The following is a 12,019-nucleotide window of genomic DNA, read 5'->3' as shown; positions in this document are numbered from 1 at the left end:
TCAACCCATGACATTTATGATCCATTCCAGTCAGGATTCAGGAGAAGACATAGCACAGAAACAGCTCTGGTATGTGTGCTCAATGATCTTCTAAATGCAAGGGATAGAGGAGACTGTTCAATCCTAATCCTTCTGGACCTCTCTGCAGCATTTGACACCATTGACCATGGGATTCTAATTGAGCGCCTGAAGAATTTCTGTGGCCTGGGTGGCACAGTCCTTAGCTGGTTCAAATCATTTCTCGCTGGCAGGTCACAGAGAGTTGCATCAGGAGTATACTCTTCACCACCAGTGCCGTTGTCTTGTGGTGTCCCACAGGGCTCTATACTATCTCCCATGCTTTTTGCAGTATACATGCTTCCACTTGGTGACATAATCAGACGTCACGGCCTGGTCTACCACTGCTATGCAGATGATACCCAACTGTACCTGTCCTTTGCTCCAGGCACCGATAACACAATAACAACCTTAAATGGCTGCCTAGCTGAGCTCCAGGAGTGGATGAGTGCCAGTTGGCTGAGACTGAACCCAGATAAAACAGAAGTCCTGATGATAAATCACAGGACAAGATGGCAGCATAGCCAACTGACAGGTCTTAAGCTGGGGGGCACAGCACTAAAAAACTCTGATCATGTGCGGAATCTTGGTGTTGTCCTGGATAATGGCCTGACACTTAAACATCAGGTGTCAGCCACAATCAAATCCTCATTCTTTCATCTGAGATACATAGCCAGAATCAAGCATTTAATTCCCTCAGAAGACCTGCCTAAAGTCATACATGCATTTTGTCACAAACCGTGGGTCTCAGCCCCGTCTGAGACCGCGTCCATTACCTTCCCGGTGGTCAGCGTTGAGAGTAAGGCCTCTGGTTGCTGTTAGTGTCTGGCGAGATGTCCCATGTTTGGCTGGTGCTGACCCGTGTCATCGACATGCCGGCACGCTGGACTCCGCGCGTCATGGGCGCCGCCATGACACATGCGCTCAGCTGACCAGAAGGTCCAATCCCGCTGCTCAGCCAGGGTAACCTTTGACCCACACACCTGCATACCTCTCAGGTATGCTCACTCTTTCCCTGTACTGATTGGTGTTGCTGCAGCTAGCCAATCAGCACGCAGCAGGGGGGATATATTCCGGCCTCTAATCCTCAGTCATTGCCTTGAACTTGTGTTCATCTGATCCCAGTACCTCCTGAGTTCAGCTGTTTCCAAGGCTCCTGGTTATCCTGTCTCCCCGTGTACCTCTCGCAGTACCTGCAGCTACTACCTGGTTTGTCATCCCCAGAAGACTCCTGCTATTCCACTCTGCAGTCGAGTAACTGATTCCTGCTAATCATACTTACCTGGTATACCATCTCCAGAAGCCTCCTGCAGTTCCCATCTTGTAGTTGAGTGATCCCCGACGACCTCGCTGTCGACACCTGTGTTGACACTTTCACACTGTGCCATCTAGAGACTGTTCCACCTGCCAGTGTCTCCAGTGTCATTGCTTACAGTCATCTCCGATTCTCACAGCTCCAGTCCCAGCCTACGTCCAGAGGGCCAGGGCAGGGGGCCGCGACCTGCCTGTCAGACGCAGCCAAGTCCATATCCCCTTGCGGGGGTCCCTGGTGAATACCGCTGGCAGGTTAGACTTCGCGCCTCTGCTTTTGGTCTCCGTCAACACTCTGGTACGCAAGGTCTTTCCCCTGTGCATGTCATACATCAGGCCTCCAGCCTTCCGGTACTCAGCGCCCTCCACTGGTCCACCACGGTCCGAGTCGGGAACACAACAGACCCCAGACCTGACAGTAAGTTCAAGGCAGATGGACTCGGCTCAAGACCCAAGTGTGGGACCAGCGGTTCTCCAAAATGTTGCTGCCAGAATGGAGACCCAAGAAGCCACTCAGCAGCAGGTGATCAAATTCTTGCAGGATGTCTCCAGCTTTTTGGACACCCTGCAGCAGTCCCTGTCGACTTCTATGTCAACTTCCCACGGAGGATCAGCATCACCAGCTCCACCTTCTCGTCTCCAACTGCCAGCACCCACCAAATACGATGGCGACCCCAAGACCTGCAGAGGGTTTATCAATCAGTGCCAAATCTAGTTCGAATTGGTTCCTCATAATTTTCCCACGGCCAGAATTAAAATTGCATATATTGTGTCATTATTAACTGGTTCTGCCCTAAAATGGGTGTCACCTTTATGTGAGAGAGCAGATCCACTGCTGGCGGACTATGACCAATTCATCCAGACCTTTCGCCGCAAATTCGATTTGCCAGGTCGACCCGTGTCAGCAGCTACCGACATCCTCCAGATCAAGCAAGGGCCCCGCCCCATGGGGCAGTATGTAATCCACTTTCAAACTCTCGCGTCTGAATTACAGTGGAACAATGAAGCCCTGACAGCTGCCTTCTGGTTAGGAGTCTCTGACCGGATTAAAGATGAGTTGGCATCTCGCGATCTTCCTGACCAATTGGAAGATCTTATATCTCTATGTGTCAAGATTGATCTACGTCTTTGTGAGAGAGGACTAGAAAAACACAAGAAGTTAATTCCCAAAGTTTCTCCCAAGATTCGTTCTGAGTCTCCTACGCGTGAAGAACCAATGCAAGTGGGTAGATCACGACTGACTCCCGAAGAACGTACCCGTAGGCAGCGCAATCGTTTGTGCCTATATTGTGCTGCTCCCAGTCATTTCATTAACAATTGCCCCGAGCGTTCGGGAAACGACCGAGCCTAACCTGTAAGGGAGGAGTCAGGTTGGGTCAAGTGGCTAAGTCTCCTCCAGAATATGACTTTGTTTTGCCCGTATCGTTGGATACCCCTGCCGGTGCCCATTCCAGCACCGCCTTGGCAGATTCTGGTTCAGCCGGGAATTTCATTTCACAAGACCTGGTTACTAAACTGAAGATTCCTATGGAACCGTTATTTCCACACCTAGCTGTTACAGCAGATGATGGCAGCAGAATTCCAGGCAGTGAGGTCCGTTTCTGTACCAGCCTCCTCACCCTTAGAGTTGGCATGTTGCATCAGGAGCAGATCAAATTTCTCATCATTCCCAAATCTTCTTATGAAATCGTCCTGGGTCTTCCCTGGTTCCGTCTTCATAATCCCAACATCAATTGGAAGACGTTACAGATCGAGCAATGGAGTTCTCATTGCCAACAGCAGTGTATCAAGTCAGTGGTGCCCACTCGTTCAGCCAATGCGAAAGTTCTTCCTGAGCTCCCTGAAGTCTACAGTGAATTCGCTGATGTGTTCTGCGAGCAGTCTGCTGATACTCTGCCTCCTCATCGTAATTGGGACTGTAAAATTGATCTTCTTCCCGGGACATTTCCACCTAAAGGTCGAACTTACCCTTTGTCTGTTCCTGAAACTCAAGCCATGTCTGCATACATACAGGAGAATCTTCAAAAAGGTTTTATCCGGCGCTCAAGTTCCCCAGCAGGCGCAGGTTTTTTTTTTTTCAAAAAAGATGGAGGCCTTCGCCCGTGCATTGATTACCAAGGGTTAAACAATATCACAGTCAAGAACAGTTACCCGCTTCCTTTAATTACCAAACTCTTTGACCGAGTGAGGGGTGCCCGAGTCTTCACCAAACTGGATCTCCGTGGGGCATACAATCTGATACGGATCCGTGAAGGCGATGAGTGGAAGACAGCATTTAATAACCGAGATGGTCATTACGAGTACCTGGTAATGCCATTCAGTCTCTGCAATGCCCCAGCAGTCTTCCAGCAATTTGTAAATGAGGTCTTCAGGGACATGCTCTACGTTTGCCTTGTGGTATACCTCGATGACATCCTCATTTTTTCAAAGGACTTATCCTCTCATCGAACCCAGGTCAAAGAGGTATTGTCTCGTCTTCGGCGAAACAGACTGTACGGCAAGATTTCCAAATGTACCTTTGAAGTTCCTTCCGTGCCCTTTCTAGGTTACATCATTTCTGGCTTTGATTTACGTATGGATCCAGAGAAATTGGAGGCTATTAATGGGTGGTCACAACCCACTTCCCTCAAAGCAGTCCAAAGCTTTATAGGGTTTTCCAACTACTACAGGAAATTCATTCGAGGCTTCTCCACACTGATTGCACCCATTACCGCACTCACCAAGAAAGGGGCTAATCTCGCCAGCTGGCCTCCAGAAGCCGTCGGAGCCTTCCAGTTTTTAAAGCAAGCCTTTGTCACCGCTCCTATCCTGTCTCAGCCCGATGTCGACCAGCCCTTTTTTCTTGAGGTGGATGCCTCTAACATAGGAGTAGGTGCTGTACTATCCCAGAAAAACAGTGAGTAAAAACTCCACCCCTGTGGGTTCTTCTCTCGCAAGTTTCTTCCAGCAGAAAGAAATTATTCCATTGGAGATCAAGAATTGCTTGCCATCAAACTATCCCTCGAAGAATGGAGATATTTATTGGAAGGTGCCAAGTTCCCCGTGACGATCTTCACAGATCATAAAAACCTGTTATACCTCCAGTCTGCCCAGTGTATGAATCCTCGACAGGCTCGTTGGTCCTTGTTTTTCTCTCGTTTCTCTTTCAAATTATTATACCGTCCAGGCACCCAGAATGTAAAAGCTGATGCTTTATCTCGTTCCATGGAAGAAGATTCAGATCTGCAGGAGAGTCGGCCCATTCTTGATCCCATCGCTTTTGCTCCCACACAAGTATCGCCTGTGCCTCCTCCTGGTAAAATCTTCGTTCCCACTGAACTTCGTCAGAAACTACTCTCCTGGGCACACAAGTCATTATTCTCTGGGCATCCTGGCGCCCAGGGGACATTAAAAATTCTTCAGAGATCCTACTGGTGGCCGCAGATTGGCAAGGAAGTGAAGGAGTTTGTGGCCTCATGTCCAGAGTGTGCACAGCACAAAGTGTCCCGACAAGCTCCAGCCGGTCAGCTTCATCCCTTGTCTATTCCATCCCGTCCCTGGACTCACATTTCGATGGACTTTATTTGCGACTTACCCAAATCTCAAGAGTACAACACCATATGGGTAATAGTTGACAGATTTTCCAAGATGGCCCGATTCATTCCATTGCCCGAGCTACCATCCGCTCCTAGTCTGGCTCAGCTGTTTGTACAACATATCTTCAAAAGTCATGGTTTGCCTAGTGAAATTGTATCCGATCGTGGGGTACAATTTGTAGCACGGTTTTGGAGAGCCCTGTCTAATGCATTCCAAATAAAATTAAAGTTTTCTTCAGGCTATCACCCCCAGTCCAACGGCCAGACAGAAAGGGTAAACCAGGATCTAGAGACCTTCCTACGTCTTTATGTATCATCCTCTCAAGATGACTGGTCTAGACTCGTTCCATGGGCTGAATTTGCCCATAACTTCAGGTACCACACAACCACTGGTCATTCCCCTTTCTTTACAGTTTATGGTCAACATCCCCGGGCCCCCAATTTTGAAGCGTTACCTGCGATAGATGTACCTGCAGCCGCAGCAGCTGTTAACCTTTTCTCTCAAATCTGGAGCGAGGTTCATTCCAACATCAAGAAAGTTTCAAAAAGGTACAAGTTCTTTGCAGATCGCAAGAGAAGAGCTGTTCCTGAATTGTGTCCAGGGGATAGAGTTTGGCTTTCTACACGGAATCTCAGGCTGAGAGTTCCTTCTATGAAATTTGCTCCCAGATTTATCGGCCCTTATACTATTATACAGAGGATCAATCCTGTGGCGTATAAGTTGAAGTTGCCCAAATCTTTACGCATTCCCAACTCGTTTCACATCTCTTTGTTACGTCCTCTCATCCTGAATCGCTTCCATACTTCCTCCCCATCACTACCCAAAGTCCGAACCAGCAGGGGAGTAGAATTCGAGATAAACAAAATCATTGATTCTCGTCGGAGGTATGGGCGTCTCCAATACCTCATTGATTGGAGAGGATATGGTCCTGAGGAGAGGAGTTGGGCAGATGCGGAAGATGTGCATGCCCCCCGATTACTCAAGATGTTTCACGAAGAGAACCCGTCCAAGCCTAAAGGGTGTTCGGTGCCCACCCTAAAAGGGGGGGGGGTACTGTCACAAACCGTGGGTCTCAGCCCCGTCTGAGACCGCGTCCATTACCTTCCCAGTGGTCAGCGTTGAGAGTAAGGCCTCTGGTCGCTGTTAGTGTCTGGCGAGATGTCCCATGTTTGGCTGGTGCTGACCCGTGTCATCGACATGCCGGCACGCTGGACTCCGCGCGTCATGGGCGCCGCCATGACACATGCACTCAGCTGACCAGAAGGTCCAATCCCGCTGCTCAGCCAGGGTAACCTTTGACCCACACACCTGCATACCTCTCAGGTATGCTCACTCTTTCCCTGTACTGATTGGTGTTGCTGCAGCTAGCCAATCAGCACGCAGCAGGGGGGATATATTCCGGCCTCTTATCCTCAGTCATTGCCTTGAACTTGTGTTCATCTGATCCCAGTACCTCCTGAGTTCAGCTGTTTCCAAGGCTCCTGGTTATCCGGATTCCCCGTGTACCTCTCGCAGTTACTGCAGCTACTACCTGGTTTGTCATCCCCAGAAGACTCCTGCTATTCCACTCTGCAGTCGAGTAACTGATTCCTGCTAATCATACTTACCTGGTATACCATCTCCAGAAGCCTCCTGCAGTTCCCATCTTGTAGTTGAGTGATCCCCGACGACCTCGCTGTCGACACCTGTGTTGACACTTTCACACTGTGCCATCTAGAGACTGTTCCACCTGCCAGTGTCTCCAGTGTCATTGCTTACAGTCATCTCCGATTCTCACAGCTCCAGTCCCAGCCTACGTCCAGAGGGCCAGGGCAGGGGGCCGCGACCTGCCTGTCAGACGCAGCCAAGTCCATATCCCCTTGCGGGGGTCCCTGGTGAATACCGCTGGCAGGTTAGACTCCGCGCCTCTGCTTTTGGTCTCCGTCAACACTCTGGTACGCAAGGTCTTTCCCCTGTGCATGTCATACATCAGGCCTCCAGCCTTCCGGTACTCAGCGCCCTCCACTGGTCCACCACGGTCCGATTCGGGAACACAACAGACCCCAGACCTGACACATTTATATCATCACAACTAGATTACTGCAATGCTCTCTACCTGGGTCTTCCAGCAAAAGAATTGCACCACTTGCAGCTGGTACAAAATGCAGCCGCCAGACTATTAACTAACCAGCCCCGCTCCAGCCATATTACTCCCATTCTCTACGCCCTTCACTGGCTACCTGTAAAATGGCGAATCGTTTTCAAGATTGGCTTACTCACTTTCAAGGCCCTACATGACCAGGGCCCAAGGTACCTGCAGCAGCTGCTGATCCCTTACTGTCCTACTCGATTACTACAATCCACTGAAGAAGGACTACTAACAGTACCCAGAATCTCCCTGAATTCATCTGGGGGTCGAGCTTTCAACTTTGCCACTCCAACTCTATGGAACTCTCTTCCTCCCACAGTGCGAGAAGCCCCCACTCTAGAATCCTTTAAAAATAGACTAAAGACTTACCTATTTACTCAGCATTTCACTGACATCTACTGTTAAGCTTGTTTTGTATTTCTGCTGTAAAGACAATGGTGAAGGACTTTCAGTCCTATTGGGAGAAAAGCGCTATATAAATATCATTATTATTATTATTATTATTATTATTATTATTATTACTTTTCAAGGCTTAGTACATCTTGCCCTATTTTCTAATTAATACTTATGTTTTTTTGTTTTTTTTCTATTGTAGGTTCTTCTCTCTCATGTTACAGTTACAATACTTATCATGGTACTTACAGCACCGCAGCTATAGTGACCTGCTCCTCTGGTGATGTCTGTCTGGCTGCATTCACTGTAATATCATTCACAGGTATGTCACTAACTGGACTGCAGTCCTCCTATCTGTCCTGAATACAGTGCAATGTCCTGAGGGCAGGGGGGGGGGGGCATTTGGGAGAGGTGGTGATCACTGAATGTCAGCAAGGGTTTTCTGTGCCAGGCACACCCTCTTCACCATAGGCTCAAACCACTTTTTGGAACAGAATTGTGCAGAAATATTGGAGATGATGATGGGTACTGATTGTAGTGGATGAACATAAAATGCAATGTTCAGCAACTAGGGGTGTGTACTGGCCACTGTTCGTGTTTTGGGTCTGTATCTCTGTATCTCCTGTTCTGGATCTGTTCCAAAACACCACACTTTCCCTTTTTCTTGTTTAATTTTTTGGATCTGGATTTAAAAAAACAGTACGGATGGTGTAATGGTTAGCATTACTGCCTCACAGCACTGAGGTCATGAGTTCGATTCCAACCATGACTCTGACTGTGAATATTCTCCCCGTACTTGCGTGGGTTTACTCCGAGTACTCTGGTTTCTTCACACAATCCAAAAATATACTGGTAGGTTAATTGGCTCCTAACAAATTAACCCTAGAACATCTGTGTATGCGTGTACATGTGGTAGGGAAAATAGATTGTAAGCTCCACTGGGGCAGGGACTGATGTGAATGGTCAAATATTCTCTGTAAAGCGCAGCGGAATATGTGTGCGCTATATAAGAAACTGTTAACAAATAATAAATAATAAATAAATAAAAACGAGGGATGTGCACTGGGCACTTTTCGTGTTTCGTGAAACACGTTTTTGGGTCTGTATCTTGGGCAGTGTTTTGGATCTGGATCTGTTCCAAAACACCACCATTTTTGCGTTTTGTGTTTTGATTTTTTTAATGCATAAAAACTGCTAGAATCGCAGAATTTCAGGGGTTTCTTTTGCTCCTATGCTATTATTAACCTCAATATCATTTTTTTCCACTCATTTCCAGTCTATTATGAACACCTCTCGCCTCATAATATTGTTTTTAGGGCCAGGAGGTTGCTGGATAACTATGCTAAGCCACACAAGTGGGCGTCACATACACATGGCTCATCCAGGAGTGGCACTGCAGTGGCAGACAGGATGGCTGTTTGAAAACCTAGGCCCCAAAAAGCACATAATGGCAAAAAAGAGGTGCAAGATGGAATTGTCCTAGGGCCCTCCCACCCGCCCTTATATTACGTAAATAGGAAATGCACACTTTAACAAACCAATCATTTCAGCGACAGGGTCTGCCACACGACTGTGGCTGAAATAATTGGTTTGTTTGGTCCCCACAAAAAAAGAAGCAAGTCACCTCTTACTGTACAAACTGGATCTATAGAGGCAAGATGTCATCCTCATCCAATTCATTTTAATGAACATCATCTTCTCCACATTTTGGGGAAGCAATATTCTACACTGCACTACACTAAAATAGAGCCAGTTTGACTTAGTACAGCAGCTTCTAAACTGCCTTTTTTTTGTCCTGCCAGTACAGGTAAGAACTGTCTGACATGTCTATTGGATGCTGTCACCAAAGTAATCCTCCACCACAGTGACGTAAAGGTCTGGCATGATGGGAAGCTCGCAACCACCAACACCCTTTATCTCTCCTTGGGGATTTGTGATAAAATGTCTTTAGGAGGGTGCGGTTGTTTGCAGTTGCTGCCGGCGGTGTATGCTGTGCTCATTCCTGTGCCTGTAATACATGTTTAGCATGGACGCAGTAACTGATACCAGCTTCCTAGCAAAGGTCATTGGGAAGAATATCAAGTTTACAACCACCAATGGATGCTTTCAGGACGTGCCAATGAGCATTGAAAGTGGAACCAAGAAGAATGGTCTGGTCGTTCAAGTCAAGAGCCAGAAAATACAACTAATGAAATACCTTATCACAAGAGAGCTTTGAAGATGTTGGGGAAACCTGTCAAGGAAATGAGAGAGACTGATCTACCTGCACAGCATTGGATGCATGACAATATCCTAAAGGCCATTAAACGGGCAGTTGAGGATGAAGATACAGTCTATGTTGTGATAGACCAGTTTCAGCCTATGCTTGGTCCTGCAATTAGACATCTACAGAGCCAGAAATTCCTGAGCTTAGTTGTAGTGGGAATTAACTTGTGTAACCATTAAAAGTTGTGCTGGCTGCAGGTGGCTACGAAAAGATGCATTTATCTTTTTGATTTCTTTCTCTTGGGGCCTGGAGTTTTCAGAAATGGGCTACAAATGGCGCTTGAAGACCAAAGCATTCTAAATGTGGTCCATGACTGTAGCTGGCTGGGGATGTCTCGTCCCACCAATATGGGGTGGTTCTTAGCAATGTATTTAATACACAGGTAGGGCTGAGGGCTTCCTTCCTAATCGTACGTGTTCACTTAAGGACTGTTTGACTGGACATCTAAATATGCCGTATTCACAATTTTCATTTCTGACTTACAAGCAAACTTAAATAAAGGATAACCCCAATATATGGCTTGATCATGCAATGTCTACACATTTGTTGAAATAATTGGCTCTGGAAGTCTTACACCACTTGGCTCTGCGCCTAGCAATGTTGGATGTAATGTTAGCTGATTTTACATTATTGGTTGATGGGTATTTAAATATGTATAGCCAAGGAGCAGCGGATGATTTGGACAGCACTCAGATCTGCTCGGAGCTTCCAAAAGAAATTCAGCAACTTTGAGTTTTCCAGCAAGTTAGGTGAGACTTACAAGATGACTAACAAGCTAAGTTTAATAAACCCCACTATATGGCTTGATCGTCCAACGTCTACACATTTGCAACTTTCTGTTTTCCAGCAAGTTAGGTGAGAGGAAGCAGTACACGAATACATTGTCAATGGCCAAAGGTTTCTTACCCGGGTGGAAAAGACAAGCCAATGAATGCACTGAGGAAGCTGGCTAACTATGCTAAGCAGAAAGACAGAAAAAAGAAACTTGGGTGGGAGCACTCTAGGTCCCCTTAATGAAGTTATTCTGATAAGATTTATTTATTCATTTTAAATGTTTTTTTTTTGGATTTTTTCTGCTGTGCACGAGTTACAAGATACTGCAGATGTACTACGTAGACTCCATGATGTCAGTCTGGACAACAATCAATACCTGGTGTCATTAGATGTAGAGGCGTTGTACACTTCAATCCAAGATGACCAAGGAATAGAAGCTGTTACATATTTTATGGATGTTGAAGGACAAGAACCTTTCCAGCGATTTTTGATTAAACTGCTGAGATTCATTTTACATCATAATGGGCGAGATTCAGCAATAATACCCGGTGCACATTGCCGGCATTCACACTAACATATGCGATTATTAACGCAAAAGCGATGCCCGGCGATGTGCACCGGGTCCCCCCCTCCCTGCCGGAACCCTTACACAGCTGTAAGGGCTCCGGTTCCTCCTCCCTGCACTCAGAAGTGGTGCAGGCAGGAGGAAATCACTGGTCCGGGCAGCACAGCAGGAGGCTGCCCGGACACAGGTGAGGGGTGTGCGGCGCAGATCAGCGGGGGGGGGGGGGGGCGCGGGGCGGCGGGGGACACGAAGGGAAGCCCATAGGCTTCCATGGGGTTATGCTAAATAGGAACTGGCGTAACCCCCGCAGCGAAGCCCCAGCAATGGGGCTTTGCTGCATATAAAAATGCGGTAAAAACCCCGGAAACTGGGTTTTTACCGCATTTTCAGCTTGCTGAATCTTGCCCAATGTCTTCACATTTAATGATCGCTTCTACTTGCAAGTGCGGGGCACAGCGATGGGGGCGGCGTGTGCCCCCATGTATGCAAATATCTTCCTAGGCAAATGGGAAAAGGAAGTGGTGTTCAATGAGGAAAATTAGAAGTATACATCACATGTCGCGATGTGGGCTAAGGTAAATCGACGACATCTTCCTCATTTGGGAAGGAAATTAGAAACTTCTTCTCCAGTTCATAAAACAGCTGAACTTCAATAATCTGAACCTCAGATTTACTCACACCATAAGCCAAGAAGAACTAGCCTTCCTGAATTTGAAAATATATAAAGATGAGAATAACCACCTAGCTACACAATTGTACAGTAAGGACACCGCTACGAATACCTTATTGCATCAAACGAGTGCCCACTTCCCACCCACAGTGGAAAATATTCCGAAAGGAGAGTTCTTACGACTTAGAAGAAACTGTTCTGATGACTCACAATTTAAGATCCAAAGTCAAGAACTAACCTTACGCTTACGAGACAGGGGCAACAGCCACACATCCACTA

The 12,019-nt window shown here is 47.1% G+C and overlaps 1 pseudogene; it reads left to right on the top strand.

The window, feature by feature from the left end:
* The first annotated feature begins 9,685 nt into the window (after positions 1 to 9,685).
* Positions 9,686 to 10,662, top strand: LOC146041449 (piRNA biogenesis protein EXD1 pseudogene; annotated as a pseudogene).
* The last annotated feature ends 1,357 nt before the right edge of the window (positions 10,663 to 12,019 follow it).

The sequence above is a fragment of the Crinia signifera genome, chromosome 19, assembly GCF_055691185.1.
Source record: "Crinia signifera chromosome 19, ASM5569118v1, whole genome shotgun sequence".
Lineage (NCBI taxonomy): Eukaryota > Metazoa > Chordata > Amphibia > Anura > Myobatrachidae > Crinia > Crinia signifera.
The sequence above is the reverse complement of the archived record's forward strand: the minus strand, read 5'-3'. Positions and strand labels throughout refer to the sequence as shown.